Below are 12,373 nucleotides of genomic sequence, written 5' to 3'. Positions count from 1 at the left end.
TTCTTCGTAGTATTTCGACTTTATTTTCATAGTATTTTGACTTGATACTTGTAATGTGTCAACTTTATTCTCATATTTTGACTTCATTTTTTCGACTTTATTGTTGTAGTATTTTGACTTTATTCTCATAATTTTTCCACTTTATTCTTGTAGTATTTCAGCTTTATTCCCATAGCATTTCGACTTTATTGTTGTAGTATTTTGACTTTATTCTCATAGAATTTCAACTTTATTCTCGTAATTTTTCAACTTTATTCTTGTAATATTTCGACTTTATTTTTTCAACTTTATTCTCGTAATATTTTGACTTTATTCTTGTAGTATTTCAACTTTATTCTCATAATCTTTCAACTTTATTATCGTAATATTTCGACTTTATTTTTTTCAACTTTATTGTCGTAGTATTTCAAATTTACTCGTATTTTTTCAAATTTATTCTTGTTGTATTTCAACTATATTCTCCTAGTATTTCGACTTTATTCTCGTAATATTTCAACTTTATTCTCATAGTGTTTCGACTATTTTTTTCGACTTTTCTCGTAGTGTTTCAACTTTATTTGTCGACTTAATTCTCGTAAGAATTTTAACTTTATTCTCGCAGTATTTTGACTTTATTAGAAGTATTTATACATGTCAAATCAAATCAAATCACTTTTATTGTCACATCACCACAGCACCTGTGCATAGGTGAGTGAAATTCTTGGGAGCGAGCTCCAGACAGTGCAGGGACGATTTACATATAGACAGTTACATACCTTACAGGACATGGGTAAAAGGAAAAATGTAAACATTTAATTAACCAAATTAAAGTGACAGTGCTTCATAGGTCTTTTTAGCTTTTCTGTTTCTAATATTTTGCAAAGTAGTACCATAATGTTTAATTTCTTTAAAAAAATGTTCCAAATTTGGCTTGGTTTTAGCCCATTTATTTACATGAATGTGAGATTTCCTAAGTAAAACAATTAGTTGCTTAAGAAAAGAAATTGTACTTGTCAATGGAATCAATAGAAATGTATTATGTTGTGTTTTTTGTTGATTCTATTTTGTTTTCTATTCTATTTCTATGTGCCAAACATCCTAGAAATTAAGTTAGAGACATCTACCCAAAATATTTTTGAGTATACACATTGAAAAAATGTTGAGTCACCGATTATTTCACAATACCACAAAAATCACAAGACTTTTCCAGATCCAGTCTAAACCGAGTATAAGCGCGGTGTAAAGCGGCCTCGGTGACGTCATCGCGACGCAGAATCACCTGTTGCGGAACTAAAGAGCGCGAAAAAAGCGCGCGAGGGCTTCGCGCTGAAACTCTAATGTTTCCTGACAGGCGTCGTTACGGTCGAAATAAATGAGTATTAATTATAAAATAACCGCTCTGACAGTATGACGACACGAAACTGGTTCAATTACACCGACTGTCTCTTTGACTAGCAATCGTTCACATGTTCAAAACTATAATCGACTAAAATCGATCAAGATGGTCTGAATATGAACTTTATGATGGAGCTGTGAGGATTGTCGACGGTAAAACTCGATGGCATTCCCTTCTTTAGTCACAGTGTTGAATAACTGAACGTACAGTGACAGGACTGGAGTTTCATGTTTCACCGGAACAAGTCCATCTCCTGACAGACCAGCAGAGGGCGCCATGACACTTCATCTAGAAAACATGACAGAAGAAAAGATATGGGTCAAAGGTGTTCAGATGTCCGCGTCAAAAGAAATGTACAAAAGTGATTTTATGTCCACAGAAAGCACATTAAATGTAAGTAAAGTGTCTGCTTTTAAGGTTTCAAATACGTTTCTGGAGAATAAAATGTCTGTTTTTGGTTGAAATAGCCTAATGTTAGATTGTCTTTAGTGTAACACGATATTTATGTCAAAATTCAAACAACATGCTTATTCTGACTTGTACATATTAAAATATATAAAAGAATAAGCATATTAAGTTTTATTGTGTTTTAAATGAGTAAAAAAATTCCTACTGACAAATGAGCAAAACCTAGGATAGTGGCAAATATTAAAAAAAAATGTAGAATTACAACTAATTAGTATTTGGGGTGAAAGTAATTCGTATTTTATGTCATAAGTAGATTTTTGTTGTAAATATGCCTGACAAGATTGTTACACTGAATGTCATTTTAGTGGGTGTCTTCTGTAAATTAGGGAAATATATATATATATATATATATATATATATATATATATTTTTTTTTTTTTTTTTTTTATCAGAACAAAAATGCTATTTAATTAAAGAGAAAAAAAAACTTTAAATTTTTTGGGGGGAAAACAACAACAATTTAAAGCAGTTTTGCACATTGTTTTTATGCTTAATCACTTTTTCGTCTTTGACCCACATACGCTGTTTTTTTATTATTATTATTATTATTGCAGGTTCTCTGACTAACTAAATATTCCCAGGTTTGCATTCATTTCCAGCACATAATCCTGATCACTGGATAAAGTCAGGTTCACAATAATGTTGTGATTTCATTGTCATATCAGTTAAAGTTTTTCCAGAGGGGATTTTGGATTTTCTATTAATCAGAAAATACTGTGAATAGAAAGAAAGGAGACACATTTTCACTCTTTTAGGAGTAAAATGTTCTATAAATCAGTGTGAATGAAATATGAACAAACTTTCAGAATATAGAGACTGCAAGAGAAAAAACTCTTTAACGATTGAAATCTACAGACACAAATAGATAGAGCAATTAAAACACTTTTGGATGTTTTCTGTGCACTATTCTGAAAGAAGATCCATGTTATGGAAGCAAAACAGACCAAAATCTCTAAATTATTAGAGTCAAACTGAAAAAAAAAGAGCTGGTTTGAGATGTTCAAAATAGGAACACAATTAGTGTTAATCATTAACTTACATTTAATTAAATATTAGGGTTAAATATAGACAAACCCAGCGATTGGGGTGTTTTGACGCATAGGTTAAATGTTTCACCTTCTGGGTAGTTTATTTAACTTGTTGCTGTTGCTTAAAATTACTATATTTTTCCCAAAATAGGTTGGAAATTCTAATTTATTATAATGTTCAATAAATGAACATGTATTAGTAAGTTGAATAAATAATAATTAAATTATAAGCATTTTTTAACGGATTATTAAGAAATGTTCATCTTTTGATTATTGCTGATGCCTCTAGTAATGATGTGCCTGATGTTCAATTTACAACATTTTGGCTTCATTTTAAACCAGCCATATCGTCATTTTTCAACAATTAGTTGAGTTAAATAAAACTACCCAGAAGGTTGGGTTAAAAATGTTACCAAACCGCTGGGTTTGTCCATATTTCACCCAGCATTTTTTAGAGTGTAGTATTATCATTAGGGTTTATTTGTTTATGATTTTTCAGATTCCTAAAAGTTTAAACCGTGAAAAAAAAGTCCTGTATGTTTCCTGTAGACATTTGTATCTGTCTGTATATGATGATGAACAGACTGTTTTGTGTTGATTCTCTGTGTGAAGGGTGAGCGTATCTGAGCTCTGAATGGACATCAGGATGAACATGAAGTGAATTATCGTAATCAGACTCATGTGAGAGACAGACGGAGCACATTCACAGACGGACAGAGAGACCTGTGGTGAGTTTCTGTTTCTACTGATCGATTCTGTTCAATAGAAGTCTTCTGTTTGATTACAGTGTTTGTGAATGTGTGTTTATGGGCTGATCTGAGTAAATGTTTGATATTAGCAGTGATTTATTTAGCAGCAGTGAACTCATGTTTATTAGCTTTATTCTGTATTATCCAGTTCATTTGAGAACACAACCCCTGACCAGAGCTCTTCACATCCCTCAGCAGAATCACACAATCATGCATTTTATAGGAAATCGCATCACGGTGAAAATAAAAATCAAATTCAGTATTCACTGTGTTTGGTTTTCCCCGTGACGGTCTTTGTCATTATTAGATTTCAACGTGAGGAAACTCATTTCCTATAAAAAGCGTGATGCTACTCGAGTTTTAAAGCCACGCTGTGATTGGCTGAAACGACTCGTCTGATTGGCTGTGTTAAAATACATTTGTGAATGAGAATCAAAACATTAGTTATTGAGTATTAGTTTTAAAGCATTAGGGCTGATAGTAGTTTAGCACAGGAGTGTGTGGCAGAGCGGAAACCAACAGCATCTAAAATATTATAAGTTTAAATGTTTGCATTTATTTTTTTTATTTATCCATAAATTAAAAAACTTTATTTTATATATATATATAAATACAGTAAATACATTTTTTATTCATTTAGTATATGCTTTTATCTGTAAAAAAAAAATATATATATATTATATGTTTTAAACATTTACAATTTTTAATTTACTTTTTGCAGATGCTTGTATCCACAAAAAACATTATATTTGGTTAGATTTTTCATTTATTTAAATTATTTAGCAAACAATTTTATTGCTTTTTTTCAAGCAACTTACAAATGAGAAACACAACAAACTATTCATTTTAAGGGGAAAAACACAGGAAGCTCCAGAAATGCAAAGTTGCAAACAAATAAAAGTTCTGTTTCAGAAATTAAAAGTTTTTGATAATCGGGTAATCTTTCTGTTATTTCTTCAGTTGGGTTAGGGTTAGGTGGCAAATTTTATGTGCTTTATTTTATTGAAAAATATTGGTATTAATAAAAATAAATATACAAACCTTGTGCAAAAATATTTTAAAACTAGGTTTACAACAAAAGCATATATAAATATAAATATAGTATATTGTACATTGTATGGGTCAAAATGATCGATTTTTCTTTAATGCCAAAAATCATTAGGATATTAAGTAAAGATCATGTTTCATTTCCTACCGTAAATATATCACAATTTAATTCTTGATTAGTAATATGCAATATGAAGAACTTCATTTGGACAACTTTAAAGGTGATTTTCTCAATATTTAGATTTTTTTTTTGTTTGCACCCTCACATTCCAGATTTTCAAATAGATGCATCTCAACCAAATATTGTCCTATCCTAACAAACCATACATCAATGGAAAACTATTTATTTAGTTTTTATCTGACATCACAGCAGCAATAAAACAGCTGAGGTAACATCAGGACATGTTTAACACACCTTCAGATAAACAGTTCTGTCAGATTACACAATCTGATCTTGTGTCATGTGTGTTCATGTGTGTTCATGTGTGTTCATGTGTGTTCATGTGTGTTCATGTGTGTTCATGTGTGTTCATGTGTGTTCATGTGTGTTCATGTGTGTTCATGTGTGTTCATGTGTGCTGGTGTTCAATCAGGACTGAGACGAACACGTGAACACGGCCTCCGTCAGTCTAAATGATGGTTCAGGATGTCAGTGTGTCACCAAACCACACCATTATCATCAGAAACACTAGAATTATTTAAGAATATCATTGAAGGATTGTTTACTTGCCCTCATGCCGCTTATGAATTTATTTGTGTGGCTGTGTTGACAACTGATACCAATATCTTAGACCAGGGTGGCCAATAAGCAATACAAATATTACACTATTTAATTTAAATAACATGAATTATAATTGGTTAAATGAAATATAGATTAATTTGACATATTTTGAAAAATAATTGTAAAATAAACCAATATGAAAAAAAGCAATTTGAACTAAAAATCTGCAAAACAAACAGATTTATGCTTAAGAAACTAATGAAACTAATTTGATTCTGTAAATGTTACAGTTCTGTCAGTTTATGTCTTAGTCATGTCATGTATTTGGTTTCTCCCATTGTCTCCCCCCGTTAATCTGTCTGCTTTGGTTTAGTCCTTGTCATCTGTATCACCTGTGTCCCCGTAATTAGTCTGTCTTTATAAGCATGTGTTTGATTTCAGTTCCCTGTCGGTCCTTTTGTCTGAATAGATGTGTGTGATGTTCCTGACTTGTTCCTGCCTTGTTCCAATTGAAGATTTATATTAAATATATTGTATATTGTAATCCTTGTCGTCCGTCTCGTCAACTCCTGCACGCACCCGTAACATAAGGACCGACCAACTACAGTTTACCTGGCGTCTTTCCCTGCGTTTATTTTTTCGTTTTTGTATCAGTGTTTGTTTTATATTTTTTCCCTCATGGATGACCCCAACGTTGCCATCATTCTCCTGAAGCAGGGGAGACGCTCTCTCGAGGACCACACCAGAGACTTTCTGTTCCTCGTTCCATCAACTCACTACCCGGACAGCTGCTTGTGCACGTTCTTCCACCACGGACTTAATGACAACATCAAGACGCAGCTGTCCGGGGAGGGTCCTCGAGAGAGCTTTGCCGGATTCGTCGAGTGGGTGCTGGCGTCCAATGGATCTTCCTGGACTGTCGATTTCATCGAGGAGGACGTCAGCCCCGCTCACAACCCAGAGAGCAGCCAACCATCGCCCCGACATGCAGAGCTGGAACCCGAGCGCACCGCGGATGCAGGACTAGAGCCGCGAGCGACAGAGCCAGAGTCCTCTCCGGCTGATCAGGTGTGTGAGTCGGATTCTACATCTCTGACGGTGGATTGCGACGTGGAGCTAGGGAGGGAAATGGAGAGCCCTGCCCACTGCAACTCCGCTGGGGGTGAGCTGGATATCTCTGGGGACTTAATTGACTTTGTTTCTGAGACTGTGGATATTGACACGCCGGATTTAATAGACTTTTTCTCTGAGCCACTGATGCGCATTGACTTCCCTCCCACCCGCCCTCATCTGTCCGAATCTGCCTGGTTCCCGCTGGTTCCGCCCAGCCGCCCTGAGTCCCCGCTGGTTCCGCCCAGCCGCCCTGAGTCCCCGCTGGTTCCGCCCAGCCGTCCTAAGTTCCCCAAGTCAGCAGTCAGTCCCCTTGCTCACCCTCAGCCCACCATCTCTGCAGTGGGCTCGCCGCAGGGATGCCTGCTCACTTCGGTGGCAAGGCTGGAGGTTCCCTCAGCTCCGCCTCCAGCCTCCGAATCCAGACCTCCACCTCGGTCCTCCGACCCTGCGGCTCCACCACGGCTCTCAGCGCCCTCCTCTCCACCGTCGCCCGTCGGTCCACAAGCTCCACCGGGCTCCATCGTCTTTCCGGCTCCGCCCTGGTCAGTCGTCACCCCATCGGATCCTCAGGACTCTGCTCCTCCGGCTGCGCCTCGTCACGCCGTCCCACCGGCTCCTTGGGACTCCTCCTTCCTGCGGGCACAGCCTCCATCCTCTGTCGCTCCGGCTCCGCCGCGGATCTCCGGGACTCCGCCTCCGCCTCGGCCGCCAGAGCCCGTTCCGCCTTGGCCCTCCGGATCCACGGTGTCGCCCTGGATCTTCGGCTCTCCATCTCCGCCTCGGGTTCCTCTGCCAGCTGCTCTGCCTCTGTCGGTCGGCCCCACGGAGTCGGCAGTCCGTCCTCCACCATGGCTCCTCCCTCCGTCGGCTCCTCCGTGGGCCGTCATCCTGGCTGCGATCTGGGTCCTGCTCCCCTGCTCCAGGTCCCTCCTGTGTGTTCCCTGGCTCCTCCCACCGTCGTCGCCCCCTTGGACTGTCCTTTTTGTTTCCTGGACTTGTGTTCTGGTCCTCCTCCGGGGGTTGCGTCCTCCGCCGGAGCCCCCTCCCTTATTGACTCTGTTTTCCTGGTTTTCCGCCCCTCTCGTTTTTTCGTTTTTTCTACGGCGCGAGGACGCGCCTTTCCGGAGGGGGGCGTAATGTTACAGTTCTGTCAGTTTATGTCTTAGTCATGTCATGTATTTGGTTTCTCCCATTGTCTCCCCCCGTTAATCTGTCTGCTTTGGTTTAGTCCTTGTCATCTGTATCACCTGTGTCCCCGTAATTAGTCTGTCTTTATAAGCATGTGTTTGATTTCAGTTCCCTGTCGGTCCTTTTGTCTGAATAGATGTGTGTGATGTTCCTGACTTGTTCCTGCCTTGTTCCAATCGAAGATTTATATTAAATATATTGTATATTGTAATCCTTGTCGTCCGTCTCGTCAACTCCTGCACGCACCCGTAACAGTAAATATATTGTAGTTTGTTTTTTTTTAAACAAAGAAATAGTTAAAAATGTGAATTAAAAGGGAAGTAAAGACTGTACGCAGCAGTGTGTTACAGGAGTAATCTGGTATTTGTTTGCACTGGGAATCATATTTTATCATAAATTCTGATTTTACATACAGTACACTGTGAATATGACATGAACATGAGTAAGTTCTGCGGGCCGTTTGAAGGGCTGTCAAAAAAAAGAGTCACAGCAACTATCCACCCAACAAAACAACTTATCGGTTTGTAAATTTTAAATGCTAAATATCAGTGAATTCAAGTCACCTATATTTAGACAATACTTTTACAATACAGATTTTGTCAAAGCAGCTTTACAGTATTAAACAGGAAAATAGTGTCAATAATGCAAAAGAACAATAGTAAACACTCAGTTTTCAAGTAAAGTTTAGTCAGCAGCCAATGATGGTCTTGGTGATAAATCACTCATATATATGCCTGATAAAGATGGTAATTTAAATGAAAAAGTCTGAGTGAGTGTGTGAGTGTGTGTGTGTGTGTGTGTGTGTGTGTGTGTGTGTGTGTGTGTGTGTGTGTGTGTGTGTGTGTGTGTGTGTGATTCCTTCACAAAGCTGTATTTGGGAATCCCTGATCTGGACGATTGAGTTCAGTGTGGAGAATCAATAATGTGTCAGAACATAAACCTGTGAAAGCAGCACATGTTCGTCTCAGATATACAGCGATCTGATCTGATCTGAGACCAGCTCACAGCGGGACCCTGAAACACAACGAGCTGCTGCTGCTTTTGTTGGACTTCGTCCTGAAAGTTAAACACAGAGAGAGAGAGAGAGAGAGAGTAAATGAGCGAGCGAGATCTATAAGTGCTACACATTCACTGACATGCGTCTGCCGTCTGCAGCTCAGCGCTGAAGATCCGACCCGATCCGATCCGATCGACCAATCAGAGCAGCAGGAGGTTTGTGTGCTCGCTTTCTTCAGTGGCACTTCAGACAGGTGTAACGTAATCTCTCACTAGTTAACTCAGTATAAGAGCAACTCAGTGTCTAGAGCTTCATGTCTCGTGTCTAGAGTGTGTGTGTGTGTGTGTGTGTGTGTGTGTGTGTGTGTGTGTGTGTGTGTGTGTGTGTGTGTGTGTGTGTGTGTGTGTGTGTGTGTGTGTGTGTGTGAGTTAATCATTCAGTTATACATGACTCAGAGAGGCAGAGACAGGTCAGTAGTGCTGCTGTATGTTCTCTCTCTCTCTCACACGTGTTTGTTTTTCTGTCAGTGGCTTGTTTCTACTGTTTTTACAGTGAGTTGGTGATATTTGTCCACCGATTATTGTTTGATTTCAGCCTCATTTTGTGTAAAACATGAAACAAAAAGCAACTGTAAAGATGCACTCAGCATTTGTGTCCTCATTTATAAAGCTTTACTCATTCAGCTGACATGTTAATATGACCAGAGGTCATCCATATCAATGGATATACAATGTGTCGTTCATATGGTCGTCCATGTTAATAATTAATATCACAAATTATAGTTATTACAATCCAGATTTAGTTTCATTTCTTTGTATCTGTGTGTTACAGAAGCTTTTTCTCTCAATACACAGTATTTATTAAGATATTTTAGTTTTTTTACTGACATAATTATGTCAGAGGTGCTTATATATAGATTACAGATTATTTTATGGCAAGACAATAAAGGCGAAACCAGTGTGTTTTCATGCACTGCTTAGTTTTTTGTCTGTTTTGCTTCTATATAATGTCTCCATTCAGACTAGAGGAAAGAAAACATCCAAAATACACATTGAAGTGTTTCTTTTGTTGCACTTTATCTATTTGTCTCTGTAGATTTTAGATTTTTATTTTGCATTTTATATATATAAATTATATTTATATTTTATATATAATTTTTACAGAGTATTTTTCTGTTACAAACACCAGACTTTACAGTTTTATTCCTCTCTATATTCTGAAGGTTTGTTCATGTTTCATTCTCACTGATTTATACAACATTTCACTGCTAAAAACATGGTAAAAGTATGTTTGTTTTCTGTCTGTTGACAGTATTTTCTGACTTATGAAGTGATATGAGGACAAATCCAAAATCTGGAGTAACTGTTATTTTGATTATTAATACAAAAATAACACAGTTAATTAAAATAATGTTTAATAATTCATTGCATTTTCTGATGGTTATTTACAGCTCAAACAACTGGCAGAAAATAACAAGTCACATATTTTTTTTTTTTTCAATGATCCATTTCCCACCTCCTAAATTCATCCATCATCACTATAAATGACCCAGTTCTACAACAGCTTTCTGTTAAAGCACTAACCATATTTATAGTCATAACGGCGTGACTGCTTTGAAAGCATGTGTTTTGTGAAAAGCGCTTTACAAATGCGTTTGACTTTCAGTCACGTTGGCCTTTGTTCTTGAGATCTGATTGGTTCGAGAGATGAGAGAAGAACAGCTATAGAAACCAAACGCTGAAGCTCATTTACAACTTCATCTTCTTTTTACTATACTATACTTTTATTCATGAAGGATGCATTAAATTGATAAAAAGTGGCAGTAAAAATATTAATAATGTTACAATGTTAATGTAAAAAAGCTGTTCTTTTGAATTTTCGATTCATCTGTGAATCCTGAAATAAAAAATGTATCAGTTTACACAAAAATATGGTTTCAACACTGCTAATAATCAGAAATGTTTCTTAAGCAGCGATTTCTGAAGGGTAATGATGCTGAAAATTCAGCTTTGATCATAGGAATCAACTTCAGTTTAATCGATATTCACAAATTTTACAGTTTGATCAAATAAATGCAGCCTTGGTGAGCAGAAGATTTTAAAAATCTGAGTGTTTCCGAGCTGTGGAAGTGTAGTGTGTAGTACAGTAGTAGTAGTGTGTGAGTATGCTGTGAGTCAGTGTAAGTGATGGTGTTGCAGCAGCAGGTGGTGTGTGTGGTCCTCCAGCAGGGGTCACTGTGTGTCCATCTGTGTGATTTTAGCTCATGTGTTTGTGTGATCTGGTGATTCTCTCACTGTTTACCAGATTTACATTCATCCTGCACAGTGACACACATTTACAACCAAAACCAGTCTCAAAACAGTCTGATTCTCTCTGGACTGTAAATGAGCACAGCTCTCACTACGTTCTTCAAGACGTCCACAGTCCTGCGGAGTTTAACTCACCTGTGATTGTCTAAAGATCATGGAAGACTGATTAGGATTGGAGTGAAACTCTGCAGGACGGTGGATCTTGAGCATCTGAAGAACCTGCAGAATGTTCTTCACCTGTACTGTGTGTGTGTGTGTGTGTGTGTGTGTGTGTGTGTGTGTGTGTGTGTGTGTGTGTGTGTGTGTGTGTGTACCTGGTATTCATCACGTTGTGGGGACCAAATGTCCCCACAAGGATAGGAATACCAGTAGATTTTGACCTTGTGGGGACATTTCTCAGGTCCCCATGAGGAAACAGGCTTATAAATCATGCACAATGAGTTTTTTTGAGGAAGTAAAAGTGTGCACAATCTCCTGTGAGGGCTAGGTTTAGGTGTAGGGTAGGTGTAGGGCCATAGAAAGTACGGTTTGTACAGTATAAATACCATTACGCCTATGGAATGTCCCCATAAAACATGTAAACCCAACATGTGTGTGTGTGTGTGTGTGTGTGTGTGTGTGTGTGTGTGTGTGTGTGTGTGTGTGTGTGTGTGTGTTTCAGGGGTCTGATCGTGGGACATGGAGGAAAAGACCAAACAGGAGGAAACACCAAACAAACACAGCAGTGACGTCAAAGGCCCACCTCAACAGGTGTGTGTGTGTTAGGGATGCACTTCAATGAAAATTCTTTAGCATTATTTTGTCAGACCAACAGTAAAATGCCAATACTAACATTTCTGAATGTTGTCTTTTATTTAGTGGTAAACCCGCAAGAAGAGCTCAGTCCTAGTGTTTGCTGGCAGCAGCAGATTTGTGAATGATTGTCATCTTTGGTCTTTGAACCCTGGCTAAGGAGCTGCTGTCAGAATAAACACAATTGGTGTCTGGTGTATTAGACAACAGAACGTTCTGGAGTTGATTGACTAATGGATGATTTCAGTCATCATACAGTAACCTTTCTCTTCTCATGAAGACATGCGATGCGCTTCTAAACAGTCTCTCGCTGTCGCTGCTTGGAATGATTTTTGTATCAGACAGTTTTAAATGCTTCCACACTGAAGACATGTTTGATCATTAGTGCACACCTCTATTTGATCACATCATTGTTTGCTATCATTAACCCTGAATAATTTCGGTTGCCCAACATTCGGTGCATCCCTTGTGTGTGTGTGTGTGTGTGTGTGTGTGTGTGTGTGTGTGTGTGTGGTTTGATTTAGATTGTGTTATTGACCTTGACCTACTATCCTGCTGTTCCTGAAACGCTAAATATGTACTGTAG

This window comes from Garra rufa, chromosome 16, assembly GCF_049309525.1.
Source record: "Garra rufa chromosome 16, GarRuf1.0, whole genome shotgun sequence".
NCBI lineage: Eukaryota > Metazoa > Chordata > Actinopteri > Cypriniformes > Cyprinidae > Garra > Garra rufa.
Note: the sequence above shows the minus strand (reverse complement) of the source record.